At 42.6% G+C, this 13,730-nt stretch overlaps 1 pseudogene; it reads right to left on the reverse strand.

Annotated features, from left to right (window-relative positions):
- Positions 1-6,420: 6,420 nt before the first annotated feature.
- The window catches only part of LOC123084297 (uncharacterized), a 16,615-nt pseudogene continuing 9,305 nt past the window's right edge, over positions 6,421-13,730 (reverse strand).

A 13,730-nucleotide genomic window follows, 5' to 3' on the forward strand; every position in this document is an offset into this window, starting at 1 on the left:
GATAGCTATCGAGAGGGAGGGGGATCGAGATCGAGTGTCCTCATGAATATTCAATATTTTTTCATATTGAATATGAAAAAATATCATCAAATTTGAAAAAATATTCATGAATTCAAAAAGTGCCCATGAAATTTAAAAATATTCATGATATCAAAAAGTGCCCGAGAAATGAAGACTACGATTTAAATACAATCGATCTTAGCTAGCTATCTGTTCACAATCTTCTTGCCCTTCTTTTTCGCAAATGGAGTTCTTCTGTGGAACGGACGTCCTTTAGGTAGGGTGGTCCTGCTTCTTCTTGTGGTGTGTGCTGCTACTTCATCGTCGTCGTCATGTTCGATCTTCGGGTCGTCGTACTTGTCGAAGTCTTGCTCATTGGCTACTCCATCCATTCCGATGATCTTCCTTTTGCCTCTCCTCACGACAACACGACTGGGCTTTGGCGGGTCGGTAATGAAGAAGCATTGGTCCACTTGGGAAGCCAGTACCCATGGCTCATTTTTCGCGGTGACGTTTGCACCGGCGGTCTTGGATTTAGCTTCGGGTATAACCATGGTGGTGAAATACCGGTGTTCTTTTAGGACGCTCTTGGCCCATCTGACACGGAACATCGGGAACTTCTCTCCAGCGTAGCTCAGCTCCCAGATCTCCTCGATCCTTCCGTAGTATTTGTCCTTGTCGTTGCCGGTGTAGGATTCCATCGTTGCCCCGGAGTTCTGATAACCATCGCTCTTCATGTCCTTGTTCTCGGTGTAGAATGTGTAGCCGTTGATATCGTACGCCTCATAGGTCATCAGGTTGTGCTCGGTGCCCTGTGACAAGGCGAATATGAGTTGTTCTTCCTCGGAAGAATCCTCATGTTAAGGGTACGACAGAAGCTTCTGCTTGAACCAACGCGTGAAACATGAGTTGTGCTCTTTGATTATATCTCCGTCCGTCCTCTGTTGGCCTCGGTCATTGTACGTCTTCTCAATAAAGGTTTTGTGCTCTACCACCCAAGGATCGACCACGTCTATGTGTTGTAGCGCTACTAGGTTTGCTCTTTCAAAGTCGGCGAGTTGACCCTCGAAGTCGACATGCATTTCGCAACGACCCTCACGGTGACCCCATCCAGCGAGCCTGCCGAGGTGCCTGTTGATGGGCAGACCAACGGGGTTCTCGATGCCTAGATAATTCGTGCAGTAGGAGATGCACTCTTCGGTCAGAAAGCCCCTGGCTATACTTCCCTCTGGACGTGACATGTTGTGAACGTATCCTTTGATGACACCATTCATTCTTTCCAACGACATCATGCTGTGTAGGAACGTCGGCCCGAGTTGGATGATATCCTCCATGATATGGACCAGCAGATGCACCATAACGTCGAAGAATGCAGGCGGGAAGTACATCTCAAGCTCGCATAGTATCACCACGATCTCTTCCTGTAGCCTTCTGAGTTGCCTCACGCCAATCGACTTCCAAGAGATGACGTCGAAAAAGTTACATAGGCCAAATAGCATTTCACGGACGTGCGCGTCCATGATCCCACGGATTGCAACTGGAAGTATCTGCGTCATCAGCACGTGACAGTCATGAGACTTCATCCCGCTGAACTTCTGCTTCGTTGGGTCTAGGTATCTGCTTATCTTCCCCGCGTACCCGTAAGGAAGTTTTACTCCTAGGAGGCAGGTGAAAAACTGCGCGATCTCCTCCTGACTTAGAGTGAAGCACGCGGGAGGGTAGTCATTTCCGGTCTTCTTGGCCTTTTTGCCTTTGCGACGAATTTCTGTGTCCTGCTTCGCCTCATCATCATCATCATCATCATCATCATCATCATCATTAGCGTGAAGCTCCTGCCTAATGCCCATTGATTTCAAGTCTGCCCTTGCTTTCGGCCCATCTTTGGTCCTCTCTGGCATGTTGAGCAGGGTACCAAGCAGACTCGCACACGTTCTTCGTGATATGCATGACATCAAGGCTGTGAGGCACACTGTGGATCTTCCAGTACGGCAAGTCCCAGAAAATAGACCTCGTTTTCCATACCTTCAGCAGCAGCTCTGGCGTCTTTCGCTTCTTTCCCAGCTCTGGCGCCTTTTGCTTCTTTCCCGGCAGTGGGCAGTCTTTCCAATTTTTCAACAACTCGTCTATTTCCTCGCCTCTCCTCGTACACGGGCATTTTCGGGGTTCGGTTTCACCATCGAACAGATCCTTGTGTTTCCTCCACGGGTCATCGTTGCGAAGCCACCTTCAATGTCCCATGAACACGGTTTTCGAAGACCCGGGATCTCTATCTAGCTGGCGATACATTGTGTCATCCATGCACCTTACGCATCTAGAAAATCCGTGGACTACCTGCCCCGCGAGATATCCGTAACCGAGATAGTCGTGCACCGTCGTGAGCAGTGCGACTCTCATAAGGAAATATTCTTTCTCTGCGGCGTCCCACGTATTGGCTGGCATTTTCCACAGCGTGTCTAGCTCCTCCTTCAGCAGCCCCAGATAGAGATTGATGCCGTTCCCTGGTTGTTTCGGCCCTTCAATTAGCATACTCATGTGAATGTACTTCCTCTTCATGCACAACTAGGGGGGAAGGTTGTACATCCACACAAACACAGGCCAGGTGCTATGTGTGCTTCTCTGGCTGCCTAACGGATTGACTCCATCGGTGCTCGCACCCAGCACGATGTTCCTTGGATCCTTCCCAAATGCTGAGTCCCCTTGGGAAGACGTTCATGCCAGAATGACATGTTCTCGTCGAAGCATGCGTCGGTCATTTTGTGTTTTACCTTCATCTCCAGAGCCATGATCGTTACTTTCAGGCAGGTATCCTCGGGCCTGCATCCTTCATACAATGGAGTAACCGCGTCTATCTCCAGTTGATCCAGCTTGGCTTTCTCTCGGGCGGCAGCTCTTGCGTTATCCGTCTTCTTGAGAAGCAACTCTTGAATATGAGGGTCCTGCACCCAGCCTCCATCGTCGTCTGCTCTGGCATCTTCATCTTCATGATCATGCCCTTCGTCTTGATCTTCCTCATCATCATGTACGACATCTTCTACATGATGACTGTGTACAGCATCACCGTCGTGATCATGTCCTGGAGATTGTTTGTCTTCTCGCCCGCCCTCGGCGCGGTGATTGTCTTGTTTCCCTTCCTCATTTCTTGCACGGCCCCCATGGACGACTTCATAGTCATCTTCATCACCTTGCCACCGATAGCCATTCATGAAACCACGCAAGAGCAGGTGGTCTCGCACCTGCCCGGAATCCGGGTCCGCAACAAGGCTCTTCAGCTTGCATCTTCGACACGGACATCTTATCTCCGTCTCGTTCTTTTGAAGCATCTCGGCCTTTGCGGAGCTCAAAAACCTATTCACGATGCCTTCAGTCATCGTGCGGACCATGATCGCCTGCGGGGTAGAGCAAAACGATGTTTTAGAACCAAGAAATTTTTTGGCATGACCTTCCCTAAAAATAGGACTAAAAATAGTGTTAAAATTCTCGCCGAAACGGAAATGAATCAACATTCCGGCAAAATATTGGCAACTATCGCATTTCAAATACCGGTACCTGCAAACACAAACATATATGCAACACCACAATCATATGCAACATCACAAACATACATAGATCTAGCTAGGCCATAAAAAGTGCATGTGCACGTTGTTGGAGCGAGCTAGGGAGAAAAAAAAGTAGATGTACAACATGAAGATAGCTTTCCCCTTCCTTACCTATCAAAAAAGGTAATTTCACCACTTAATTTTGATGAATCTATGGTGCAAATGAGGTGAGGAGGAGGAGGCAGCCGAAAGCTTGGAGAAGGAGGTGGAGGGAATGAAGTGGGGAAAGTGAGTGGGTAGGTGTGGCTGTCCAAAATATCTTGTTGGGGTCCCAGGTTACTAATGGCGCACCACCTGCAGATGCGCCATTAGTAACCAGGGTTACTAATGGCGCATCTGCATGTGGTGCGCCATTAGTAGTTTTGCAGAAATGTAAAAAAAAATATACTAATGGCGCACTGTGACATGGTGCGCCATTAGTAGTTTAAACTAGTAACGACGCACTGTGACACGGTGCGCCACTAGTAGTTTTGCAAAAAAAGAATAAAAAAAATTCAGTACTGGCGCACTCCTAGTCTGGTGCGCCATTACTAGTCGGTCGGATGCGCCATTAGTATGTATGTAAAAATTGAAAAAATAATAATTTATCACTAGTGGCGCACATTTTGTCTGGTGCGCCATTAGTGTCTTCCATACTAATGGCGCATCACCAACTGGTGCGCCATTAGTATATAGTAGTGGCGCACTACTTCCCCGGTGCTCCATTAGTGTCAATCCTATCTATAGCCCTTTTCCTAGTAGTGCACTGCCCATACATCGCCGCCGCCACCACCTCGCCCACTCTCCGCCATCACGGTGCGCCACAGCACCACGATGGCCTCCGGCTTGAGCACGTCAGCACCAGGAGAAGGTAGGTTCGCCGGATGATCTAGCCTACTCTGATCCAGAGGATCTATCACTTCCCTCTCGTAAATAATAAATATGCACTCAACTTTAAGATGGGTGCGAATGATGTTGTCCGCTTGAGTATTTCTTACATGTGCCACACCGGCTCCAAGAAGCATGATGTTGTCCTTGCATGTCCCAATATTTTCCTTTCTCATTGTGCTGATATATGAAAACAAAGGGTAAATAAAAGTGGAAGTCATGGAGGTGGTGCTGACACAGTGTCCTATTGGGCCGGAGATTTCTTCATGGCCAATAGCTTGGTTATTTCTATTGCAAAGCTATGGAACAATCTAAGTGGCTTAAACTTATCCACATTTTAGTGAAGCAATATGATTTTTGATGAGTTTATCAAAGCCCAAATATGATGTCTTGAATTCATGGACCTTGTGAATGAAACTGTGGGGGCCACCTTTGATGACATCCCAATATACTCCGAAGAACAATTTAGCGAATCTTTCTAGCCCCAAGGCCTTCACCAAAAGGATAGGAAGAAAAAAATAGAGACATTCATTTCATCCTAGTTGAAGTTGGCCTCTAGAGTTGTAATGTCCGAGGGTATTTAGCCTTTTAATGAGATATATTGGCATTTGAAAGTAGTTTAAGATCTAAATGAAGTTTGGTATCCAATAACCATAATATCGGAAAAAAGAAAACGATAGATTGCCAATGGAGTTAAAATAGGCAAGCCGGTGTAACATCCATCTGCAGAATCGCACATGCATTTTACAATGAAAGAAGCTCTACAGAAAGAAAAGGAAAAATAAATAATAGCGCACCAACCTTCACATGTGTAAATTATTCTCTTTCGATATATAACTCCATCTCCATAGAGTCGATTGCAAGGTTCCATTGTTTTTCGTCCACACTTCAATAGTCACTCCTCCTTTCATTTGCATGTGAGAAGGTGACAGACACTTAAGTAGGGAAAAAAGGCATGCAAGAGAATAACCAAAAGAGCACAACCACTTAGGAATTAGAGGCATCGGAAGAAAACTAATTCTTACTTGGTAATTCTATTGGCCTTCGAGGTAGCGCATGTCTCTACAAAATTCACCAGACATGGCTCCTCTTACTAGAAGGCTAACAATTTAGTCTGGTCACACGGGAATTTTTGAATGCACTGCTGCTAACCTCTCGCGTTCTCGTGTATGGATCGAACTATTGGGCTCCATGTAGCAGTAGTACTTTGCCACTTTGAATGTCTCATGTGCTCGAGCGTCTCTCGGCAGTAGTAGTGCTTTGGATAGATCTTGGAATGTCCCACTAGCTTGCACGGCCTCCTTCTTCTTAGCGTAATGTGTTTATTGCCTGAGTAATTAACTCGTCAACATAGCAACCTCGAAGGCAATATGATGGCCAGACTTGCACTTATATGAACAATAGTGTTTAACTCGACTGCAATTGAACCTTACATACATGTACTTACTCATCTTAACAACTGCCTATGCGCTCCAACTAATCATCAATTAACTAACGGATATATAGCTAAAACTTAACACTTTCCGGGCTAGAGTTTAAAAAACGACATGTTTTGTAAAATTCTCAAAATACTATCACAACATTTGGTTGGTGGCTTAAAAAGACGCCAGTTGTTCACTCGGTTAAAATTAAGAACAATTGATCCTAAGAAAAAGTAAGGACAATTACGACATATTGAGTCTAGTCGTCAGGCCACGTGGTATGGTAAGTAAAGTCAACACGATAAGATGGACCATCCAGCGCTCGAGCCAATCTTAGTAGCAAGGACACACATTTATAACAAGTAGCAAGGACACACATTAGTCGATCGACATACACAGATACAGAACATATATGTCCACATGTGCAATGTGGACAGAAAACACACAATAGCAAGCCAAATAGCACACACAAACCACACCATCGGATGGCAGTCGGTCAATGATGAATGGATATGATAGGAACGGCACCTCCGTCATCAATCCTGGCTCTTCCAGCAGGATGGGAATCTTGCAGCCTTGCCCATTTCTTCTATGTTTCCCATTTCTTGGTATTGGTTTTCTGGTTTGTTGTGTATAAGATTTGGTTCACTTTTATGTTTGTTAATTGCTTCTTTCAACTCAACAGGGATCAATTCGCCATTGAACTCGAGCTCCTTCAATTTTGGAAGGTTGTCAATGCCTGACAGACTCCCCACCGTGCCCCTTGTGAAGGACCAGATGATTTTCTTGAGCTTAGGAGCAGATCCGCTGGCGAACTCTATCTTGGTGATGGCAGAACCATCGACAATAAGAAGGGTGAGACTTGGGAACTCATCTTTGTTGAACTTAATCCGGCTTTCAACACAAGCTTCCTCCTTCAGGACTAGGCAGCGCATATATCGTATCTTGGCGAACATTTTCAGGTCATCTTCGCTCAGTTTGGTACTACAAAGAGTCACCTTGGGAACTTTCTCAGCCTTGTCAAATAATGAAAGCTTGTTGTTGTTGTTGTTCAACTCGACTTCCTTCAGTTCTGGAAGGGCTTCGACCCTAGAAAGAGATTGTATGCCATCGGTTGAGCATAAAGTGATCTTCTCCAGCTTAAGGGCCCACCTTCAAACAAGATGTCAGTCATGTTAGAGCCCTCAACAAGAAAGCACTTGAGATTTTTGAATTTGTCATTCTCGAAGGTGAGCTTGCTGTCCATGTATGCTTTGTCTCGTAGCCTGAGACAAACTATATTGGGAAGTTTGTTGAGGACCTTCAGATCATCCTGCTTCAGTCGGGTTCCAGTTAGAGTTATCTTCGCAAGTTGCAAGAAGTAGTTATGTTTGTTCAGCACTTGAAGAAGTTGCCCCTTTTTTGTGGTTCCAGTAATGCTTAGGCTCTCAAGAAGAAGCTTGGGAGGTTGTTTATAATATTGGAGAACAGTATTTGGAAAATCTTCGTTGGAAGGATCTTGCTTAGTCATGGGAAGAGTGATTGACAGAGACCTGAGGCACTCATGCAAGTCACTAATAGCTCGAAGCAAATTCCTAATGAGTTTGTCATTGTCTCCAATAACCACACCAAGCTTCCTTAGTTGCCACAGCTTTCCAATATCTTTCAAAACTTGATGATTCTGTGCCTTGACATTGGACAATACCTCCATATTTAACATTTTTCCGATCTTGTCAGGAACATAAGATATTTCAGTACTGCCTGCCCTCGGCACAGGTGTCCAGCCAGCAAACGCTTCAGCTTCAGGAGTAGGACATTTACTATTGCAGACTCGGGCACATGGGTGTCCCGAATATCCAATACTTCCAGCTCACGGAGGTTGTTGATTTCACTAGGCAGCTGTTTAACATCTGTTCCCCTGAGACTCAGATACTTGAGCAGTACCATTGTTCTGCAGATGTCCTTGAGGTAACACTGGTTCTTACAACTGAAGCATTTACATCCTTCTAGATCTAGCACCTTGATAATGGATACTCGAAATGATTCTTCATAGAGCTTTTCGAAGAATCTGTTGATTTTATCAGAGCGACGGATTCGAAGATTGTTGAAAATGGAGAAGTGGCGAGCCAAGTAATGTGACAGCCGTGTTTCTATAATGCGCTGTTTTCTGGCGATCTTGGTTATGAATCCATGAACTACATCACCTATTACACAACTCTTCAGCTGTCCTATTGCACCAATATCAGCAGGATAAACAAGCCACCGGTTAATTAGCGCATCAAAACATCGATTGGCATGTCGAACAGAACTCACCCAGTCTTGCTTGGTCATCAACCCCTCTACAACCCACCGTCCTATCAAGGTTGACCGCCTGATGTGTTGTCGTCGAGGGAAAATTGCTAGGTATAGCAAGCAGGACCTGTATTCCTTAGGCAGGTCACTGTAAGAGAACATGAACATCTTCTTAGCAATGATATTGCTATCGAATGAGTTGTGCCCAGATGTGTGTGTGAAGCTTGAGGTACCGGCTACAGGGCTTTGTGCAACTTGCTTAGCTCTTCATGGCTCCTCTTGGGGTTGGCGTGCAAAGCATGAATGAAGATCTTCATGCAAAGTTCTTGTTGCTTACGCTTGTCCAAGATGTCAAGATAAATCTTCGGGTTATCTCCAAGCATGTGGTTTTTTGTAAGCTCAAGTGCAGTATCACGGTAGAGGCCAAGAAGACAATAGTCTATAGGCTCCTGCACTGGCCAACAATATTCTTTGGCTCGTGCTATGTTATCTTTGAATGTCAACATCGGTGCACCAGTTATGCGACCAAACATGTTGAAAGCATTTTTGGTCTCCTCCCATCTAGATACCTAGTCATCATCAAGTTTGAGGATAACAAGGATCTGGCCATCTTGGCTCATCAAACGATCTCCAATTTTGTCCATGATTCCTTTGATCTGGAGCTGGTCTTGCATCGTGCACTCTATTTCCCGAATCTTTGCTATGGTTTCTTCAGTTAGAGCATCCGGAATACAATGCTGACTTTGTATATCATCAACTATATCTATTTTCTTCACGGATTTGTCTTCCTGCAGATCAACTGGACTTGGTTTCTTCGTGGATTTGTCTTCCTGCAGCTCAACACCTGGTTTGTGCACGGATTTCTCCTGAAGGACCTTGCGGATCATTTCTTTGATTTGATCCTCGACCAATATAATGGTGCTAGTGGTGCTGACGGTGCTGGCTTGCTCTTGGATCTGTGGGCGCTTCTTGGTGGTCACCTGGGGGAACACCTCCCTTAGGATATGTTCATAATGGGCTTCATTGAGACCAATTCCCTTTCCTTCATCTTCTTCCATATGCCCTTTAAGCTTCTTGGATGTTCCCTTGATGATCGCCTCGTGTGTGATTGTGTCTTCCTTCCTTTCTAGATCTCTGATTGTGTCTTCCTTCCTTTCTAGGTCTTGTTTGGTAGCAGGCGCACCTTCAGTTGGCTTGTGCTTGAGATGCCACAACGCTTGGAGGAGTACGCCTAAGGGTTTATCTTTAACGGATTCTGGCAGACCCAGCGGGTCTTCATCCATTTGTTCCAAGTTGATCTGCAGCTGTCCGCCCTTCATTTTTTCCATGGTGTTCTTGATTTCTTCAAACTTGTTGTCCAGGTTCATTGCTTGGATTTGTTCTATCAATTGATTAAGCAGCTTCCATTTTTCTAAGCGAATATCACTTTTTATTTTATTAGTCTCGTCTTCGCTGACTTGACCTTGCTATTGCTGGGGCTGGGGTTCGGCAGATTGAAGCTGCCGCAGGATGTAGTACAGAATGTCCCGAATTCGAAGGGCTCGAGCAAACAAGTGCACTGCTAGGATGTCGACCATGACACTAGGCCTGCTGGGACAATGTTTATCCCACATTGCCGAAGCTTCCTTCACAATAGCCAGGGTTTCCTCCTTATCCAGTGCCACAATGGCGACTGATGGTACAGGCTCCCCCTCAGCAGTGTGGCGCTGTGCGACATCCTCTATCCATTCTGCTAGCTTCACCCTAGTGTTCTCCTCGGGCGTACGAGGCTGGTAAAATGTCCCTCTTACACCAGAGTGGTTAGTTGTTGCCATTGCTAGCATGAGTTGATCGTTGCTCTTTTCTTTTTCATCTCCGGAACTAGCGGATGATGAGGATGCTTGCTCCTCCGCTGTAGGCGACAGTGCCGCTGCCGCCTCCTTCGCCGGGACCTCAACGCCATACCTGTAACATGCCAGAAATAATTAATTAGAATGAAAAGTTCAACCATGTAGCCACAACAACAGATGAAGAAAAATAACTTCTGTAACTGGAAAATATATAAGCCAGGTGGAAATTCCGAGACCTTTGATAGGTTTATCTCATCAAATAGTCAAAATGGAGTGGTGGTTTATCTTTCTATTTTATTTTTTTGAGGGCGTTGTGGTGGTTTATTTAGGTAAGACTCTGGACGAGGGGGGAATTGGCTAGATGTTTTCGCAATGTCCACGTATATACAACTTAAAGCGAATTATGTTCAGAATTATATTATGTGACAAAATAGTCGCTTGGTAGCTGACTAGCTATAATAGTCAGTTTCGGCCGAGAGTTTGCCATTTCATTTATCAGTAGGTATTCATCTAAGTGTTGTCAGTTGCACAGCCATATGCACTAGTAGCATATGATTCCTCCCCTCATTTATTAGTTTTTACTAGTAACTGTAAACTCAGTAGTAATTGTTCAATATATTATCAGATGCTGACATTTAATTCTAGCATGACTGAACTGTCAGCCTCATTTATTAGTTCCTACTTGTTAATTACTATGTTCATAAGATAAAACCAAAAGGCCAAAAATTAAGCCTAACAAAGCACAACTAATGTTGCATCCCATGTCAAGCGAGTAAGGTCAAAGGCGTACATTGCACGAAGGGCAGCTGGACTATATCCTATTGATGGGTTGATTAGGCCTAGATGCTTTTTTATTCCATGTTGCGTGTATTTAAAATAATTTCTCTTTTATTATCTCTCTAGTATAGTGATACATGCGTTTGTATGTGTGCACTGTTTACATGTATAATTAAATTGTTGATGATTATTTTTTGTCAGGAAAAATGTTCATTACTCCCTCCATTCTATATTGTGTCGTTAATTTATTATAATTTTTTTACTTACAATTCTTTTAATTTCTTGATTTCACAATACATATTATATCCATTTTATTTTTTGATATGTACTATTTTTTGTATTTAATGGTTTTTGTTTTACTTATTTTAATCTATTTCGCACCACTTAATCCTGAATATTCACGACGACTTCCTTTTCAGATGAATTTTCCACCGGTAATCGTGGATTTCTTTACAACAACTTTCAATTTCTTCCAATTTATTTTTTCTGTTTCACTAGTTGAGTTTTTTCCTCTGACAATTTTATTTTTGTTCCACACTTTTTATTCTTACAATAATTATGTTCCATGATGAATTTTAGTAATCTTGAATTGCTTCGTCATGAGTAATTTGTTCCAGTTATATTAATTTCTCTATTCATGTACTAATCTTGAATTATTCCAGTGACATTATTTTTGTTCCACTTTTCTTGTCCGAATATAAATCCTAAATTATCGTGAAGATGATTTTCCCACTTTTTTGTTCAACAAGTTGTATTGAATTTGTAGCATGGTGATAATTTTTGTTCCACCACTTACTATGGATTGTGCCAAGTTGGCTTCCTTTTTGTTCCGTTGTTAATTATATTTTTTATTTCGGTCTTTTTCATTCTAATAGTAATAATGTTGTATCATGATTTTTTTGTTGCATTAGGAGTCTGAGTTGTCCAATATGATTGTTTTGCTCTACTTATACTAATTCCTTGTCCTAATAATAATCCGGAATTGTCCCACAACTTCCTTTTTGTCTCACTTATTCTTTGTTTTCCAATAGAAATCCTAGATTGTTCCACTTATTTTAATTTTTTGTTGCAATAGAATTATTTATTGATTCCAGCATGACTTTTTTGCCACTTATGTTAATTTTCTATTAGTAATATAGCATGATTCCATGAAAACTTTCAATTTGCTGTACTTATTTCATTTTTTGTTCAAATAGAAATCCTAATTTCTTCCATTACATTTTTTAATGTTTTTTTTCAACTAGTAGTATTGAATTGTTCCATGATCGTGATGTTCACTTAAGCTGCGTTGTTGAGTGGTCTACATAATTTGGGCCTTAGTGCATTGAATCCTAGTGCATGATTCCATAGTAGGGACTGCCAGATCGGTAGTGGGAACCTGCAAATCCTATTCCAAACCCTCCTTCCTAATAAGCAGAGTGGTAGGGGGCTTGCTTAATGGGCCAACCCATTTCCTTCTATAGTGTTTTCTGCCTTCATTGTCCAATTTACATGTTTATTTTTGTGGTGTTTATGCAATTTTCCCAAGTTTGTGCATTTCATGGTTTTTACGTCTTTGAAAAAAAATATTTTCACCTATTTGTATTTGTTTCTTATCCTTTTTCATTATTTTATACTTCTCATTTTCATATTTTTCTGTTCAGTTTTATTTTCCGCCGGTGGAATATTTTGCTTGATCAAGGCACTTTTTGTGGATCCCAAACTGATCCCGCAAAAAATCTAGGGGACAAAAAAAGAGCCTTGATCGAGGGAGGCGAGCTACATCCACTCACTAGTAGAAAAATGACCTAATATGAGACACATTAGTCCCAGTTCGATTTTGGCCCGGTACTAATGGTACCATTAGTGTCGGTTCGAACGGCTGCGCATTAATGCCGGTTCGTTTTGAACCTTTAGTACCGCTTCGTGCCACGAGCCGGTACTAAAGGGATGGTGGCAGGCTGGCGTCAGGCCGGGGCCCCGCGATCACCTTTAGCACCGGTTCGTGTTTAGTACCAGTTCATGCCACAAACCGGTACTAAAGGGGTTTGACCTATAGTACCGGTTCGTGGCACAAACCGGTACTAAAGGGCAATTTTCAAACCCCCTACCCCCCCCCCTCCCCCGTGTATCGCCATTTTCAGTTTTGAAAAATACAAAAGAAAATGATAAAAAATTCAAAAAAATAAAATTCTTCGAGATGTGTAGTAATATTACTACATCTACTAGTTAGGAAAATTAAAAAACTTAAATTTGGACATGTTTTGCAAAAAGTGTAGGGAAAAGGTAAAATGGCTATAACTTTTGCATACAATGTCGGAAAAAAACGTAATAATTAAAAAATTCAGCACGAAAATCCTCATCCGATTTTGACAGCCTACGCCCTGTTTGCAATTTTTTAGAATCCTCAAATTCCAAAAGGAGAAAAAGATATGCTCAAATTTAAGTTTTTTTAATTTTGGTTAAATCTGGTCAAACTACTTATTCAAGAAGTATTAATGTTACTACATACTTATTCAAGAATATTAGTGTTACTAAATAATTATTTCAATTTTTTGAATTTTGGTCAAATCTGGTCAAACTATGGTCAAACTTATTCAAGAAATATTAGTGTTACTAAATAATTACTGTTTTTAGAATAGTTTCAAACTCAAACTGTGAAATGTGTGATCTAATGCTCAAGCTAAACTACTGAGGGTTAATAGGATTTACAGCTTATATTTGTCAGGAAAACAACAAGTGCAGACTTGGAAAGTAGGGGGAATAGAACTCCGAAGTTAAGCGTGCTCAGGCTGGGGGAGTGAGAGGATGGGTGATTGGTCGGGAAGTTAGACGATTTGGAATGAGTGATCCACACTTGAGTAGTTAAGAGAGGCGATTAGAGACTAAATCTTCAAATAGATCAGAAAATTGAAAATCGAAAAAAAATCAATTTTTTTCCAAAATTTTCAAAAAGTAATTTAAAAAAAAATACCTTTAGTACCGGTTGG

This window comes from Triticum aestivum, chromosome 4A (assembly GCF_018294505.1).
Source record: "Triticum aestivum cultivar Chinese Spring chromosome 4A, IWGSC CS RefSeq v2.1, whole genome shotgun sequence".
Lineage (NCBI taxonomy): Eukaryota > Viridiplantae > Streptophyta > Magnoliopsida > Poales > Poaceae > Triticum > Triticum aestivum.